The following is a 19307-nucleotide window of genomic DNA, read 5'->3' on the forward strand; positions in this document are numbered from 1 at the left end:
GCCCGCCAGGTTCCTCTGTTCATGGGATTTCCCAAGCAAGAACACTGGAAAGGGTTACCATTTCCTTCTCCAGGGGATATTCCCAATCCAGGGATCAAACTCATGCCTCCTGCATTGGCAGGCGGATTCTTTACCACTGAGCTACCAAGAGTGCCCCATGGGTTTTAAAGTGTTCATAAAAGTAGAGAGCATGTGGCTCAATTGGCAGTGCAAAGGAAATAGGGTAATTTTTTTTTTTCTTTGCCCTGAAGTCTATTTTACCAAGTTGCTGCCTGATCTGAGGCAAGGAAAGACTGGCTCGTTATTGTAGGCGTCTTTATCACATAAGCTGTTGCTGGCACCTCTGTCCTAAGTTCTACTGTTCCCTATTGAGAGGCTGATGCCCTACATAACCCTTCATTTTCCACCATGGAAAGGGCCTGTTCAATGTAACTCAGGACGGTCACTGAGAAATGGGGAATGTTAGACCCTATCTTGGAGCCACAAGAATTGCACAGACATGAACAGCTCCTTGGGCTTCCCGGATGAAGTTAGTGGTAAAGAAACCACCTGCCAGTGCAGGAGACTTAAAAGACACAGGTTCTATCCCTGGGTTGGGAAGATCCCCTGGAGGAGGGAATGGCAACCCACTCCAGTATTCTTGCCTAAAGAATCCCATGGACAGAGAAACCTGGTGGGTTACCATCCATAGGGTTACAAAGTCAGACACAACTGAGGCAATTTAACACACATGAACAGCTCCTTAAGTTGGAAAACCTGAAACATAGGTCCCAGTTTAGGAGTATTTGTGTCCCCAATTCCCAACACTTGTACTCAGAAGTGTCCCCTGAGAATTTACTCTAGAAGCAGTTTCTAAAGCTCAGAAAGTTCAACAATGAGTTAAATTGAGTCCTGCCCTTGGGAGATTAGTGTCTGCAGAGTTAAAGACTTCCTAGGCTGGATTTGACCTTCAGAATGCATTTTGCTTTATAATACCATTAGATTTGGGGTCTAGTTTTTCCATGTTAACCTATAAAAGTTGCTTTAAACTATAAAGAAATTAAATAAACCACTACAGGGAATTTAGGTCTAAATTCCAGATTCTGGCAGCAATAATAAGGTGGAAGAAAGTAATTTCATTTTCTTTTGCTAAACTCTAGGCCAAGATTTAAAATGATAGTTTGTCTCTGTACACAAAGGTCCACATTCCTTTTACCTACCTCCTTCTTTCTTTTTATGCTAATATTCTTATTAGCATAAAATAAGGTGCTCTTATTTGGAGAGGTAAGAGTGGTAGATTCCTGGTATGAAATCACTGTCCCTCTTTCTAGGAAAGCTTCAGTTCTCACAGAGTTGCTAGTCCCACCTGCGTTTTAGGGGGAACATAAGCTAAGTTCAATCACCCTATAATATGAATGGCTGATGGAACTTTGTCTTCCTAGAGATATTAACATCTTAAATATAAGTCCTCCTTCATTTAATTTTTTACCTTGATGATTCTCAAACTTGTGTTTGGTGCTTCAGACCTCTTTAAAAGGAAGCACATTTTCAAGGACTCCTGATAATACATCTGTGCACTCTCAACAGTAAGAGGTAAGTGGTTGGAGAAACATTTCTCTGCTTCAGTGATTCTCAAGGTGAAAGAGGGAGGAGCAACCTGCCCAGATGGTGAGGCAGGTTGAAACTGGGCCAGAGTGTATTTTGAAAAGAATTAAAGTGATCTTGAAGTGTATCATTATGTTTAGAAAATGAAAAAAAAAGTAAACTTTATTTTAAAAAATCATTGAAAATGCATGTTAAAAAATACAGTAATTCCCAGGCAGGGAAATCCTCTAGATGTTTGATTGTATGAAAATTGATGCAAACCAGTGTTGAGCAGCCCTCTGGTTACTGGCAATTTAGTTCATATCAAAGTGAAATGAAACCATAGAACATTAGAAGAATCAAACAGAAGGGTGGTGTTTTGGTCAAGAAAGCCCTTGGGTCAATTCTGGCTGGAACTTTGCAGAAAGTTGAGATGCATGTGCTGTCCATCTTTTCACAGCTTCTCCTCTCAATGCCTCTAAACATACAAAAGAAGCATTCCAGACCACTGTGTGGTGGCTGGGGCATTTTTTCAGCAGTACATTGAAACATCTATGTGCCAGGCATAGTTCTAGGAATTGCGGATGAATCCTATTCTCTCATGTGGCTTACAGATGAAAAGCCCAGTGTCAGAAGATGATACGTACTGTGAAACTGGGGCTTTTCTAGTGGCTCAGTCAGTAAAGAATCCACCTGCAATGCAGGAGACTGCCTGCAATACAGGAGTCCCTGGTCTGATCCCTAGGTTGGGAAGTTCCCCTGGAAAAAGAAATGGCAGTCCACTCCAGCATTCTTGCCTGGAAAATTCCATGGACAGAGGAGCCTAGTGGGCTACAGTCCATGGAGTCACAAAGAGTCTGACACGACTGAGTGACTAAATCACCACAACCATTGTGAAATTAACTAGAGGTTAAAAAAAAAAAGTGATATGATAGAAAATGACTAAGGGAGAGTAGGAGTTATTTTTGTTTGTTAATGGTTGGGAAACTCTAAGGAGGTGACATATGAGCCTTGGAAAGAACAAGAGGGAGAATGTGCCTGATAGAGTGAAGTACAAGCACAAAGGCATAGGGGCAGGAATAAGTCTGACCTGTTCTAGACACAGAAGAAAGCTCTGTGATTGATGGAGAGTGAAGAAGACAGAGGCAAACCTGGAGCCTCTAGAGCCCTGTAGATCTCAGTAAGGAATCTTATTTTCTTTTTTTTTTTTTCCTTCAAATGCAATGAGATGCCAGGGGTGAGTGACAAGAGTTTACTACTTTAGAGCACTCCCTTTGTAATAAACTGACCTTTCCCTGGTGGCTCAGACAGTAAAAAATCTGCCTGCAATGCAGGAAACCTGGGTTTGATCCCTGAGTGAGGAAGATCCCCTGAAGAAAGGCGTGGATACCCACTCCAGTATTCTTGCCTGGAGAATCCCATGGACAGAGGATACTGGTGAGGGCTACAGTTCATGCTGTCAAAGAGAGTAGGACATAACTGAGCAAATAAAACTTTCACTTTTGTAATAAATTAAGTGCTCACATATCACTGACTGCTCAAATATATGAATTCCTTGAGAAAACACATGTCTGGGGAATAGGACTGCCTTTGTGCTCCCTAAAGTAGGGAAGCCAATGGCAAACTCAGCTTTACTTTTTGGGCCACTGTCACCACGTTGCCATTTGCCTGCTTGAGCTCCTTTGTGCATGAGCCTCTGAGACTTCTGAGGTTGCAAATTCTCTCCCTATTTAGTATGCAGACTGCATTTTTTCTGAACTATCTTGTAGGCTACCTGCTTTGCTGTGATCTCCTTTTGGAGGATCTTAATGGATTTTAAGAGAGTGTTAAGTCTCTGCTTTGTTAAGCCTTATTCCTATCCTCAAATTATCTTAATTCATTACCTTCTTGCTATGATAGTTTAATTGAGTGTAGGATATAAAGCTAATTTATTTCACATTTTGGCTTTTAATACTTTTCACTTTCTTTATTGAAAAAGTAATTACTGAATTCCAATACAATAACTGGAAATTACTTTTTCTAATAACACATATTATCATGTCACCATCTGCAGAAAATAGTCTGAAGTACCCTCAACTGTGGGTTACTGGAACTGAGCTTCAAATTGTTAATGCAAAGAAAAAAATTGCTAATTTGTTATCTCAACACTGGACTCTTTATTTATTTATTTTGAAATTACACATTTGCCCATGTTCATTGAGAGAAAAATTATAAAATACAGAAAAGAAGAAAGTAAAAATAAACTCAACACTCAGATATAAGGACTATTGACATTTAGTTGAAAGTCTATATATATGTTTTCTACATGTATATGTGTATATCATATATTTCAAAGGCCTGCTGCTGCTGCTGCTGCTGCTAAGTCTCTTCAGTCATGTCTGATTCTGTGCAACCCCATAGACTGTAGCCCACCAGGCTCCACCACCCCTGGGATTCTCCAGGCAAGAACACTGGAATGGTTTGCCATTTCCTTCTCCAGTGCATGAAAGTGAAAAGTGAAAGTGAAATCGCTCAATGGTGTCTGACTCTTCGCAACCCCATGGACTGCAGCCCACCAGGCTCCTCCATCCATGGGATTGTCCAGGCAAGAGTACTGGAGTGGGTTGCCATTGCCTTCTCCTCAATGGCATGCTAGTATTCTATTATTTATATGTGCTATATTATTGCTTATCCACTTGCCAATGCAAGAGAAACAGGTCCCATCCCTGGGTCAGGAAGATCCCCTGGAGAAAAAATGGCAATCCCTTCCAGTATTCTTGCCTAGGAAAACCCATAGACAGAGGAGCTTTGCAGGCTACAGTCCTTGGGATCACAAAAGAGTCAGACACAACTTCTTGACTAAACAACAGCAATGTACATACATTACATTTTCACCTTTGCCTAAAAATTTCTTTAGGATAAATTCTCAGTGGTTGAACTGGTGGGCATGGAAATGGGCATGAACATTTCTAATGCATTTAATATAGATTTCCAGATTATCTTCAGTTCAGTTCAGTTCAGTCACTCAGTCGTGCCCGACTCTTTGCAACCCCATGGACTGTAGCATGCCAGGCTTCTCTGTCCATCACCAACTCCTGGAGCTTGTTCAAACTCATGTCCATAGAGTCGGTGATGCCATCCAGCCATCTCATCCTCTGTCGTCCCCTCTCTTCCTGCCTTCAATCTTTCCGAGGATCAGGGTGTTTTCCAAGGAGTCAGTTCTTCCCATCAGGTGGCCAAAGTATTACTGAGTTTCAGCCTCAGCATCAGTCCTTCTAATGAATGTTCAGGACTGATTTCCTTTAGGATGGACTGGTTGGATCTCCATGCAGTCCAAAGGACTCTCAAGAGTCTTCTCCAACACCACAGTTCAAAAACATCCCTTCTTTAGTGCTCACCTTTCTTTATAGTCCAACTCTCACATCCATACATGACTATTTGAAAAACCATAGCTTTGACTAGACATACCTTTGTTGGCAATGTACTGTCTCTGCTTTTTAATATGCTGTCTAGGTTGGTCATAGCTTTTCTTCCAAGGAGCAAGCGTCTTTTAATTTCATGGCTGTAGTCACCATCTGCAGTGATTTTTAAGCCCCCCAAAATAAAGCCTGTCACTGTTTCCATTGTTTCCCCATCTATTTGCCATGATGCTATTAGAGAAGAGTGGAGAAATAATTCCAGAAAGAATGAGGAAACAGAGCCAAAGTGAAAAGAATGCCTAGTTGAGGATGTGGCTAGGGATGGAAGTGAAGTCTAATGCTGTAAAGAACAGTATTGCATAGAAACCTGGAATGTTAGGTCCATGAATCAAGGTAAATTAGAAGTGGTCAAACAGGAGATGGCAAGAGTGAACATCGACATTTTAGGAATCAGTGAACTAAAATGGACTGTAATGGGTGAATTTAATTCAGATGATCATTATATCTACTACTGTGGGCAACAATCCCTTAGAAGAAATGGAATAACCCTAGTAGTCAACAAGAGGGTCTGAAATGCAGTTCTTGGGTGCAATTTCAAAAATGACCAAATGATCTCTGTTTGTTTCCAAGGCAAGCCAAATTCTCTTATATTTGTTTAAATACCAAGTATATATAATGTTGCTCATATCATCAGGAATACTGAATATTATTCTTTTATTGGAAACCTTATTGGTAAAGACAAAAATATTTTCATTTGCATTTTCTTAGCTTATTAAAAGAGCTGAGCATTTTTTGTAACATTTTTTTTTCACCCCCTTGGCTCTTTAATCTTTTTTTTACTGGTATCTCTCTACAGACTGCCATGGACCTGTGCATTTTGTTCCATTAACAAAGTATTTACAGGCAGGGTCCTCCCTAAGGATAAGAAAGTGGACTAAGTAAGCACCATGGGATACGAAGATAAACTGTGGAGGTCAGAGGGAATTCACCATTTTATGTTTAGAAAATTAGCTGGGTGCAATTCAAGGGTCACTGCAAATCGACCAGCTGATAATACAGATTTCACCAAGCTCTTGTCTAAAAGCCCCTCAGAGATTTTCTGAAAACAGAATTTTTACTAGGTTAGAATATCTATTAGAATATCTATCATTAGGCAGATATTAGATAACATTAGAATATCTATCTGGGTTAAGAGCCATCAAGTACAGATATTTGAGAATAGTTTATCTGAGAAACCCATAAACATTCATGATTCTCTACCCAAAAGGAAAGACCTGGAAGCCTTCACTCTCTTACTAGAATAACAGAGAAATACATTTTTGCCTGACTAGAGCTTTACATGGAGAAGGAAATGGCAACCCACTCCAGTGTTCTTGCCTGGAGAATCCCAGGGACTGGGGAGCCTGGTGGGCTGCTGTCTGTGGGGTTGCATAGAGTCGGACATGACTGAAGTGACTTAGTAGCAGCAGCAGAGCTTTACAAAGTTTAAACGGAGGAAGGACAAGGAAGAGTATGGCCTTTTTTTACTGAGCAAAATGAGAAAACATCTGTATGCTGGGATTTAGTGTCATGAACTCATCCACAGATGAAAGCCCTCAGTTCCTCTCACATAGTCAAGACAATCACCATGGATGGAGGGGAGGTCAATTTTAGACTTGCCCAGAACCTTGTTTCTCAAAGTCAGACGGCTTGGTCAGCAGCATGGCATCACCTAGAAGCTTGTGACTAAACTCAGAATCTCTGGACGTGCCCCAGGTCTGTGGATTCAAAATCTGCATTCTAACAAGATCCTCAGTGCATCCATAGGTATCTCAAAGTGTGAGAAGATTTGGGAGATAAAATTTGTGGAGCTTGGGAGTAGATGAGGCAGGGAAAGTGAGGGGGACCCAGGAAAAAGAAGCCCTCCAGTTTCAGTATTCCTGATTTTTGTTGTTCAGTCACTAATTTGTGTCCAAATCTTTGCAACCCTATGGACTGCAGCATGATAGGCTTCCCTGTCCTTCACCATCTCCTGGAGCTTGCTCAAACTCATGTCCATTTCAAGTGTAGCACATGGTATGCCAGCCACCAACTTTACTTATTATTATGCTTACTATAATTGTCATCATCTTTGTTGTCTGTCAAGTAATTGGACTATTAAAAACAACTTTACATATTGGAAAACAATCCTGTGTTGACAAGGGTGTGGTATGATTATATAGGCCACCTTAGTTACTGAAAAGAAAAGAATGAGAAAAAAAGAAAAAGTTGTCACTTTTATAAAGCTCGGCAGCAACAGAATATCCCACATCAGCACTTAGTGTATATGCTTGCAATTAAAGCCATGGTGTGGAATTCCTGATTACTCAGCTTTTGCAAATTGAAGAGATAATAAATAGCACAGAAAGGAAAATGGTTACTTCTTCAAAGATGTATAGAAACAAACATCTAATTATCATGGTATGTTTGTTTAATTAGGTAATTTACTGTAGCATATATCAGACAAAGGTATAGATAACAGGAGGTCCATTTTATCCTTACGTCATTTTATGAGTATTAATTTATATTGCGAGAGAGACTTGCTGATTCTCACATGACGCTGGTGATTGAAATTTACAGACAAAAGACATAAGCATGAGTACAGAATATAAGGTGAGGGAAGGAGGGAGAAAACATTTTATTTAAGAACAAAAATTAACATGAAGAGGCCTGAAAGCTGCTTTGGCACAGTAGCAAATTCATGTCCCGGAAGTAAAGCAATCTAAACTCAAGTGTGAGCTCACACAAGAGAGCAAGCAAAGGAGTCTTTTTTCTTTTTCTTTTTTTTTAATATAGCAGTGCATACATGTCCATCCCAAACTCCCTAACTATCCTTTCCCCTATTCTTCCCCGCTGGTTACTGTAAGTTCTTTATCTAAGCCTATGAGTCTGTTTCAGTACAAAGGAGTGTTATATGTGTAATGCAACCTCTCTGGGAATCCTTTACGCCATCTCTGAATGGAGAAACTGGAATTCTCTGAACCACCTCAGAAACAGTGAAGTCCAAGGACTTCCCTGGCAATCCAGTGGTTGGAACGCTACACTTCCACTGCACAGGTCATGAGTTTGATCCCTGGTCGGGGAACTAAGATCCTACATGCAGTTTGGTGCAGCCAAAACTAAATAAAACAAAAAAAGAAACAATGAAGCCCAATATTTTTGTATTTTGTTTTGGAGTCAGTTCAGTTCAGTTCAGTAGCTCAGATGTGTTTGACTCTTTCCGACCCCATGGACTGTAGCATGCTAGGCCTCCCTGTCCATCACCAACTCCTGTAGTTTACCAAAACTGATGTCCATTGAGTTGGTGATGCCATCCAACCATCTCATCCTCTGTTGTCCCCTTCTCCTCCTGCTTTCAATCTTTCCCAGCATCAGGGTCTTTACAAATGAGTCAGTTCTTCAAGTAGCCAAAGTATTGGAGTTTCAGCTTCAACATCAGGCCTTCCAATGACTATTCAAGATGGATTTCCTTTAGGATGAACTGGTTAGATCTCCTTGCAGTCCAAGGGACTCTCAAGAGTCTTCTCCAACACCACAGTTCAAAAGCATCAGTTCTTTGGTGCTCAGCTTTCAAACCCAACCCTCAGATCCATACATGACCACTGGAAAAGCCATAGCCTTGACTAGACGAACTTTTTTTGGCCAAGTAATGTCTCTTTTTAATATGCTGTCTAGGTTTATCATAACTTTTCTTCCAAGGAGCAAGCATCTTTTAATTTCATGGCTGCAGTCACCATCTGTAGTGATTTTGGAGCCAAAAAAAAAAAAAAAATAAAGTCTGCCACTGTTTCCCCATCTATTTGCCATGAAGTGATGGGACCAGATGCCATGATCTTAGTTGTCTGAATGTTGAGCTTTAAACCAACTTTTTCACTCTCCTCTTTCACTTTCATCAAGAGGCTCTTCAGTTCTTCTTTACTTTCTGCCATATGGGTGTTGTCATCTGTATATCTGAGGTTACTGATGTTTCTCCCAGCAATCTTGATTCCAGCTTGTGCTTCCTCCAGCCCAGGGTTTCTCATGATGTACTCTACATATAAGTTAAATAAGCAGGGTGACGATATACAGCCTTGACCTATTCCTTTCCCTATTTGGAACCAGTCCATTGTTCCATGTCCACTTCTAACTGTTGCTTCCTGACCTGCATACAGGTTTCTTGTCAAGAGGCAGATCAGATGGTCTGGTATTCCCATCTCTTTCAGAATTTTCCAGTTTGTGGTGATCCACACAGTCAAAGGCTTCGGCATAGTCAATAAAGCAGAAGTAGATGTTTTTTTGGAACTCTCTTGCTTTTTCGTTGATCCAACAGATGTTGACAACTTGATCTCTGGTTCTTCTGCCTTTTCTAAAACCTGCTTGAACATCTGGAAGTTCACGATTTGTGTATTGTTGAAGCCTGGCTTGGAGAATTTTGAGCATTACTTTACTAGCGTGTGAGATGAGTACAATTGTGTGGTAGTTTGAGCATTCTTTGGTTTTGGAGTCAGGACAATTATAATCTGGTTTGTCCACTGAACTAACTCTATGAAAATGACCAAAATACCATCTTTGCATATTAACAAATGAATGATAGACCCCAAATAAAGTCAGTAGTGCTCCAATTATTTTCAAGAAGGCTGACATTGTCACTTATGCTGGGAGAAGAAAATGAAGAGAGGAAAGAAGTACAGCCTTGGGCCTCCCTATTTTTTGTTCTTCAGCCCCTCTGTTTTTTTACTTGGACTTCCAAGTGAGAGTTTGTTTGATAATAGTATTACACTGAGGGAAGGCGTTGAAAACTGCAGTATCTATTTCAATATCTTATGCAAAAAATACCCCAGGCCCTCAACTCTCTTGAACAGGCCCACTACCTGTCTTTTTTGAAGAGAAGTCAATGACATCACAGCTTAGGTTAATGACCAATGAATATGGTCAGTGGGGAATAAAAAAGGACTGTTAGAAGTCAGGTGGAGGAAAACACTAGAAACTTGCTACAACATTCAAATGTACCTAGATGTCAGGCATATTTACTGCAACATACAAAAGGGTTTATTTAGTATTACAATTCAGTATTATAACTAGAAAACAATTCCTCTGATAACATACTAAATTCTTGCTACCTAAATACTGTATCATTGAATTAATAGTTTCACTTTCAACTAACATTTGATGATACCCAATCAGGTCTCCCATTCATTCTGCTTCTGTTGACTTTTTAATGAGATTTAAATGTCAGTGAAATAAATGGACAAGTTTAAATTGATAAAAGTTATTTCTTTGCATTTTTGGCAACCTTGCATTTATTGGTACTTGAGATCTAATCTCAGTTTACACTTTGTTTTCATTATATACTATGAAAGAAGAGCTATGGTTATGAAATTTAAATAAATAACCAATCAAATCTTTAGGAAGCTACTTATGAGAGTACAGTTCATGCAGAACTATTTGGACTTGATTCACATTAGCAACTAGCACAGAGAGTGGTTAATGACAGAGATGGTGAGATGACTCATCAATAAGGTACCACTCTGAAGTGTGCCCACCTTGAAAAGTTATACACAGTCCAATGAATTAGGAATCTACCACGTTTCTCTTTAGAGTTGTCATCTATATACAAAATCAGATGTTCCCCAAGGGAAACAGTTAACATCATCGTGCAGAAAAAGGGTTAACCTAGCAGGCCTGTGTCTGCTTACAAGGGTAACCTTTGTTCAGCACCTTGAAATGTAGATTTTAAGATGGCTAGATGGGGAAACAGTGTCAGACTTTATTTTTCTGGGCTCCAAAATCACTGCAGATGGTGACTGCAGCCATGAAATTAAAAGACGCTTACTCCTTGGAAGGAAAGTTATGACCAACCTATTTAGCATATTCAAAAGCAGAGACATTACTTTGCCAACAAAGGTTCGTCTAGTAAAGGCTATGGTTTTTCCAGTGGTCATGTATGGATGTGAGAGTTGCACTGTGAAGAAGGCTGAGTGTCAAAGAATTGATGCTTTTGAACTGTGGTGTTGGAGAAGACTCTTGAGAGTCCCTTGGACTGCAAGGAGATCCAACCAGTCCATTCTGAAGGACATCAGCCCTGGGATTTCTTTGGAAGGGATGATGCTGAAGCTGAAACTCCAGTACTTTGGCCACCTCATGCAAAGAGTTGACTCATTGGAAAAGACTCTGATGCTGGGAGGAATTGGGGGCAAGAGGAGAAGGGGACGACAGAGGATGAGATGGCTGGATGGCATCACTGACTCGATGGATGTGAGTCTCAGTGAACTCCGGGAGTTGGTGATGGACAGGGAGGCCTGGCGTGCTCTGATTCATGGGGTCGCAAAGAGTCGGACACAACTGAGTGACTGATCTGATCTGATCTGATTCCCTGGTAAGAACAGCTCACTGCACTTAGATAATGCAAACAATATGGTTTATGTTGAGCACCTGCTTTCTTTCTGGGTGTCTGGAATTTGTGGGGATGCTATGTAGACAGTGACTATTGACCAGCCCCTAGTAAAAACCCCAGGACCTGAGTCTCTAAAAAGATTCCCTGGGAGGTAACATTTTTAACACTTGACATCATAAATCATTTCTGAAAGAATTAAGTGTGTCCTGTGTGACTCCGTAGGGTTCTCAGGTGACGCTAGTGGTAAAGAACATACCTACCAATGAAGGAGACATGGGTTTGATCCCTGGGTTGAGAAGATTCCCTAGAGGAAGGCACAGCAACCCACTCCAGTATTCTTGCCTGGAGGATCCCATGGACAGAGGAGCCTGGAGGGCTATAGTCCGTGGGGTTGCAAAGAGTCAGACACAACTGAGTGAGTTTCACTTTCACTTTAACTAGACAAAAGATTATTCAATACTCAAAAAAAAATTATGATCTCAGGTACCACCTCCCTTTTTCCAGTAATTCCATGTCATTGGGTGAGAAATGGGAGGAAAATATTTCATAATAGGACATATAAAGCAATCCACACTCTCCTGGACTACATTTATAAACACATTCTCAGTTCCAAGTCCAAATTACAGTTTTTAATTACCTTTTTATTGGCATCATTAAACATTATTTGGCTTCAGAATGATGAAATGGATTAATTACATGTCAAAAAATTATAGTGCAAGTCTTAAGTACATTGCTTGAGGCATAGATCACTATTAATAATCTGGAGTCATGTAAACTATTCATTAATATTCTTATTCCTATGATAATGTCAGAGGATGGTGTACACCACTCAATTAATGTATCTTTTACTTGCCTGGTCCTGATTTGAAAATGTCTTTTTAATTTATTTCTCAAAAATTGTTTCAGTATTTATGGATTTAATAAGAATTGAATTTATGATTATTAAAATACAGTTTTTCTTCCCTGGGGTTATAAGCCTTTTATCCAGATTTTTTTTTTTTTTCCACATTCCATGGCATGTGAAATTCTAGCTCCCCAACCAGGGATTAAACCCACACCACCTACAGTAGAAGCATGGAGTCTTAACCACTGGACAGCCAAGGAAAGCTCTCTCTAGATTTCTGAGTGAACCCCTGAGAGTACGATAATGAATTGTAGTCTAAATGTGATAGAAGTCCTTTGTCCTTGTGTTAATTTAAGCAGAATTCACTGTTTCAAATTTGCAAGTGTTGTGGAGGGGAAAATTTCCCCCTTTACCCCTCTTGAGTTCTTGTGGCTGGACTAATAACAAGAGAAAAAGAAACAAATATTAATTCCTACGCATGGAGGTCTTATAAAAATGGAACTTAAGAAATGGCCAAAGCATATCACTTTTTATACCTTTTAGACAAAGAAACAGTAAGTTTGGAACTGACAGGACAAAGAAACTTAAGCTTTGGATGCTTAGTTAGTGAGGGATCTAGATGGAGTTTGGGATTTGGGTAGTAAATTAAAGAAATACCAAAGATAGTTTATATAGGTTTCTTGGCCCAGAATTTCCTATCTCTGGTGATAAAGTTGTACTGCTGCATCCAGTTGCAGGGAGTGTACTTTTCATATGAGAGATTTATTTCCCACTTTTAGAAGGACAGAGAGGAGAATCAAAGCATCCTTCTTGCACTGACTGTTTATTAAGTAACTTTATTCAAACCAAAAGAGCCATCACACTGTTAAGGCACATTTTGGGAAGACCTGCTCTGGTCCACAGTGCAAGTGTGCCATTCATTATATGCCCACTGCAGACATTTTACATACATGCCCCAATATGAGCAATTTACCCTTCAGATTTAGAAAAAGTACTTTTGACTGTTATAAATGCCTGTTTCCTGTATACAAGTGATAGATTTCCTTATGACTACTTATAATTCAGCAATTGGGCCAAACTGACTTGAGATGGCAGAGAAGGCAATGACACCCCACTCCAGTACTCTTGCCTGGAAAATCCCATGGACGGAGAAGCCTGGAGGGCTGCAGTCCATGGGGTCACTGAGGATCAGACATGACTGAGCGACTTCACTTTCACTTTTCACTTTCATGCATTGGAGAAGGAAATGGCAACCCACTCCAGTGTTCTTGCCTGGAGAATCCCAGGGACGGGGGAGCCTGGTGGGCTGCCGTCTATGGGGTCACACAGAGTCGGACATGACTGAAGTGACTTAGCAGCAGTAGCAGCAGCAGACTTGAGGTGGAATTCTTTGGCCAACAAAATGCAATATCTTTTTCAATGTGTAAATGATGGATCAGAGCTTCTGGGAAGTTACTTTCTGAAAGTTAATAACCCTTATCTTGACTAGAAGCTGTAGTGGTGGCAGAAATAAGCAAACGCTTTAGTTGGTTTGATCATAGGAGCCTATTTGAAGAGATACATATAATTCTTTGCTCTTGTTCAGTCACTTAGTTGTGTCCAACTCTTTGCGACCCCATGGACTACAGCATGCCAAGCTTCCTTGTCCTTCACTGTCTCCCAGAGTGCTCAAACTCAAGTCCCTTGAGTCAGTGATGTCATCCATCCATCTCCTCCTCTGTCACCCTCTTCTTCTCTTGCTCTCAATCTTTCTCAGCATCAGGGTCTTTTCCAATGAGTCTGCTCTTCACATGAGGCAGCTAAAATATTGGAGCTTCAGCTTCAGCATCAGTCCTTCCAATGAATATTCAGGGTTGATTTCCTTTAGGATTGACTGGCTTGATCTTGCAACCCAAGAGACTCTCAAGAGTCTTCTCCAATACCACAGTTTGGAAGTATCAGTTCTTCAGCACTCAGCATTCTTTGTGGTCCAACTCTGACATGTTCACATGAATATGGCTGCTGGAAAAATCATAGCTTTGACTATACAGGCCTTTGTTGGCAAAGGTCTGCTTTTTAATATACTGTCTAGGTTTGTCATAGCTTTTCTTCCAAGGAGTAAGCATTTCTTAATTTCATGGCTGCGGTCACCATCCACAGTGATTTTGGAGCCCAGGAAAATAAAATCTGTCACTGTTTCCACTTTTACTCCCATCTATTTGCCATGAAGTGATGGGACCAGATGCCATGAGCTTAGTTTTTTTGAGCACTGAGTTTTAAGAAAGTTTAGTTTTAAGCTAAATAATCCCAATACCTAAAATCATAAAACAAATTGAGAAGCAAAAAGCCAGTTAATATTAGTTTGCTGTGACCCTAACATGCCACCGAGAATACCAAACTAACAACAGACTCTGGAGCTGAACCCCAGTTCTTTAATCAATTTTAATTTTCACAATTAATGTACCACTAGGGACACAGTAGCCCCCATTCTTTTCCCAGGGGTTCCAAGGTGAGAGAGCCATTTCTGAGCCCACTAGCTAATGTCTAGTGATAACATTCTCCTTACATGGGTCATGGCCTCTCCTTAGGACGAATTACCTTGTGAGGCTGGTGGGTGGTATATGGCCAAGAACATAGGGTCCTGGGCATCAGAGTTTCTGGGTTTAAATATTAGTTCTATTATTTACTTCCTGGTAATCCTGGAAAAGCTACTAAACTATTCTGAGCCTAAATTCTATTTTTAAAATTGATGTCATCATTCCCAGGTAATATTGTAATATTTAATTTAAAAATATTTAAATTAAATATATTTAAGTCTTTTAAAATTTAAATGAATACTCATGCCAGAAAATAAGAGAGCAGTCAAGAAACACATACATAAATATATAAAGAATAGGAACCAACCTAAACTGCATTCCCAAGACAAAAGCTGGAACCATTTGAGCAACAAAATTAGTAATATCACACTAGATTACAATCCAAGTCTAAAATAAATAGACCTGAGTTCATATTGATACAAGCAAAAGTTCATAAGTAGATAGATGGGGAGAAAATGATAAATCACACTTACAAGAGGATTCCAAACAACAACATAGGTACTATCTCCTCCAGGAAGTGGAATGTGATTCCCACACCTCACTCTTCCTTGAGTGGGGCCTAGATTAATGATTCACATCCAAAGAATATAAAAAAAATGGAGGGGTAGTATTCTTATAGTGGGCGAATCAAGCGGCTACTACTGTAGTCAAAGTGATCAAGGTTAACATCACTAGTATATGTCATATTGGTATCATGCAGTCTCTGATATGATGGGGAGAAGGAAGCAGATCACCTTTATGATATGCTTCCTCCACAAACCCATGGGGTTTCCCAGGTGGCACTAGTAGTAGAGAACCCACCTGCCAATGCAGGAGACATGAGAAGCATGGTTTGATCCCTGTGTCAGGAAGATCCCCTGGAGGAGAGCATGGCAACCCACTCCAGTATTCTTGCCTAGAGAATTCCATGGACAGAGGAGCCTGGTGGGCTACAGTCCATAGGGTCACAAAGAGCTGGACACGACTGAAATGATTTAGCACACATGCACAAACCCATGACCTAAAGTCTAATCACAAGAAAAACACCAAACAAACCCAAATGGACAAACTGTGTGCAAAATATCTGACCAGTATTCTTCAACGTGCCAAAGTCTTGAAAAGCAAGTTAAGACTAAGAAATTGTCATAGACCAGTGGCATCTCAATAGATGTGATGACTGAACAAAAGATGGTATTCTAGATGGGATCTTAGAACAGGAAGAAGAATCATTAGTGTAAAAACAGTGAAATATGAATTGAATCTGAAGTTTAGTTAAAATAATGTACTGATGTTACTTTCTTAGTTTTGACAAATGTATAAAAACTATTAGGACTATGAGACCTAGGTAGGTGTTATATAGGAAATCTGTACAATTTTTACAATTTTTCTGTAAATCTAAATTTGTTTCAAAATTAAAATTTTAAGTAGGAGATGGAGGAGGAGGAAGACAAGGAGGAAAAGAAGTGGCAGAACAGAAGTCAGTTATTTAATTCTCCTTTTCATTCATATTGAGAATGAAGATTCTCAGGCATACTTTGTGATTGCATTTATGTCAAAGTCAAGAACAAGCAGTGCTACATGGTGGAAGGCTACAAGGTAGGAAGGCTATTAGCCTTGAGGAGGGTGAAAGGGACCAGAAGTGGGCATGAAGAGACCACCAGAGTTCTGAAAACTTCCTGTTGGTTGCTCTGAGAGGTAGTAACATGGATATATGTGCTTGTTTTGTGAAAATTCATCTAATAGGACAAAATAAGGCTATATTTGCTTTTCTGTCTATATATTATACTTCAATTGTTTTTTAAGTTTATACTGAAGGATAAATGGAAGAAGGAAATGGAGAGTTCAAGTTTAGAGTTCACTTAAAGATTGGACAATCTCTCTCTTCTAAGTTTCATTCAGTTCAGTTGCTCAGTCGTATCCCACTCTTGTGACCCCATGAACGCCAGGTCTCCCTGTCCATCAACTCCCAGAGTCCACCCAAACCCATGTCCATCGAGTCGGCAATGCCATCCAACCATCTCATCCTCTGTCATCCCCTTCTCCTCCTGCCCTCAATCTTTCCCAGCATCAGGGTCTTCTCAAATGAGTCAGCTCTTCGCATGAGCTGGCCAAAGTATTGGAGTTTCAGCTTCAACATCAGTCCTTCCAATGAACACCTAGGACTAATCTCCTTTAGGATGGACTGGTTGGATCTCCTTGCAGTCCAAGGGACTCTCAAGAGTCTTCTCCAACACCACAGTTCAAAAGCATCCATTCTTCGGTGCTCAGCTTTCTTTCTAGTCCAACTCTCACATCCATACATGACCACTGGAAAAACCATAGCCTTGACTAGATGGACCTTTGTTGGCAAAGTAATGTCTCTGCTTTTCAATATGCTGTCTAGTTTGGTCATAACTTTCCTTCCAAGGAGTAAGCATCTTTTAATTTCATGGCTGCAATCACCATCTGCAGTGATTTTGGAGCCCAGAAAAATAAAGTCTGACACTGCTTCCACTGTTTCCCCATCTATTTGCCATGAAATGATGGGACCAGATGCTATGATCTTAGTTGTCTGAATGTTGAGCTTTAAGCCAACATTTTCACTCTCCTCTTTCACTTTCAACAAGAGGCTCTTTAGTTCTTCTTCACTTTCTGGCATAAGGGTGGTGTCGTCTGCATATCTGAGGTTATTGATATTTCTCCTGGAAATCTTAATTCCAGCTTGAGCTTCCTCCAGCCCAGAGTTTCTCATGATACACTCTGCATTGTGGTTATTCATAAGTCCATCTGTTACTGACCAGGGCTTTTGGCCTTCCTCAATCAATAGAAATTGATAAGTGGCCAAACAAGAAATTCGGGCAAGGCTTGATTGGGGTTCCTGCCACTGCAGAGGGAAGCAGAAAGCAAGTTAACAGCTTCCCTTGCTCACTGCAGAATAGGGGCGAGCTCTTTCCTTATGTGGGTTTAGAATAGGGATGTAGAATAGCCTGTAGGGTTTAGAGGGATTGCTTAGATAGTCTGCCCACCCCCTTGGGGGCTGTGTGCAGGGGGCATGCACACATGTACTCTGCATTTGTTCCTGACACCTTGTTTCTGCACCAGGTTCTTCAGAAGCTGCAGTTTAGGTTTTTTTTTTTTTAATCTTTTTGTATCTCATTGACCATAATTTGCCCAACTGCACATGCCTGTAGTTATTTTTAGTCCCTTACAGTTTCTTTGCTGTTCAAGGAGTTGTCCAGGTTGCAAGCATTGCTGCAAAGGATCTGAGGTCCCAGGTCCCAGCCTGTCTCACAAGCTCTGCTCAGGTTCTCAGGGCTTTATAACACAGCTGTGCATGCTGCCTTTCAAATCCTGATAGAAAACAGAATTTACAGTGAAATCACCTAATTCACTGTATCATACCTCAATTACTCAGCAACTGACAGTCTCTTCTGATCACCTCAGGTAACAGTAGAGCACAGTATATAGACAAGACCCACACAGAGGCAATGAAGACACAGTTCCTAGTAACTCATACCAAGCCCACCTGCATGGATCATATATGTTTTCTTTCAAGCCTCAGTTATTTTAGAATTCTTAATCTTAGACTGGGAAAAATAAGAGAAAAGGGATTTGCCCTTTTCTGAGCAATTGAATTAGAGAATGGAGTACTCATTTTTAATGTAATCTGAAGTTTTCTGAGCTTGGTTGTAAGTAGTGGTTGCTGCTGCTGCTAAGTCGCTTCAATCATGTCCGACTCTGTGGGACTCCATAGACGGCAGCCCACCAGGCTCCCCCGTCCCTGGGATTCTCCAGGCAAGAACACTGGAGTGGTTTGCCATTTCCTTCTCCAGTGCATAAAAGTGAAAAGTGAAAGTGAAGTCGCTCAGTTGTGTCTGACTCCTAGTGACCCCATGGACTGCAGCCTACTATGCTCCTCTGTCCATGGGATTTGCCAGGCAAGAGTACTGGAGTGGGTTGCCATTGCCTTCTCCAGTAAGTAGTGGTAGGCAGCTATAAAATATTGCTACTATGCCAGGAAAAACGTGGAAGTAATTTTTGACTGAAAGGTACTACTCACTTAGAGCAGACTCTCCCACGAGAAATACTTATCAAGAAGCTTTAAAATAAATTGAAAAAAGAAGTAGGAAAAAAAAGTGGGTGGAAGAGAGGGAATGGAGGAAGAGTCAGCAAAGGAGCAGGTTTAAATTTGAAATTTAAATTGGCAGCTGGCACTATTTGAATCATTCTGCATTTAATATAATTTGAATGGGGTAGATGATAGTCTTGCATTTTCAAGAGGCAAAGCAAAACCTTGAAAATGAGGAAGGTACAAACTTATTATTTTGCTCAGCTCAATTTGATACACTTCCTTTCACAATGTTTAGAAGAAAATAAGGTGTAGGTATTTTATTTGTTTACTTTTTGTCGGCGCAATATGCAGACGATGTGACTGCATACCACATGACATATGGCTCTAAACTATTAAGTGAATTATGAAATAAGCTATAAAGGTATATTGTACAACACGGGGAATATAGTAAATATTTTATAATAGCTATAAATGGAATATAACCTCTAAAAATTACACTTGTAAT

The sequence above is a fragment of the Bubalus bubalis genome, chromosome 2 (genome assembly GCF_019923935.1).
Source record: "Bubalus bubalis isolate 160015118507 breed Murrah chromosome 2, NDDB_SH_1, whole genome shotgun sequence".
NCBI classification, from domain to species: domain Eukaryota; kingdom Metazoa; phylum Chordata; class Mammalia; order Artiodactyla; family Bovidae; genus Bubalus; species Bubalus bubalis.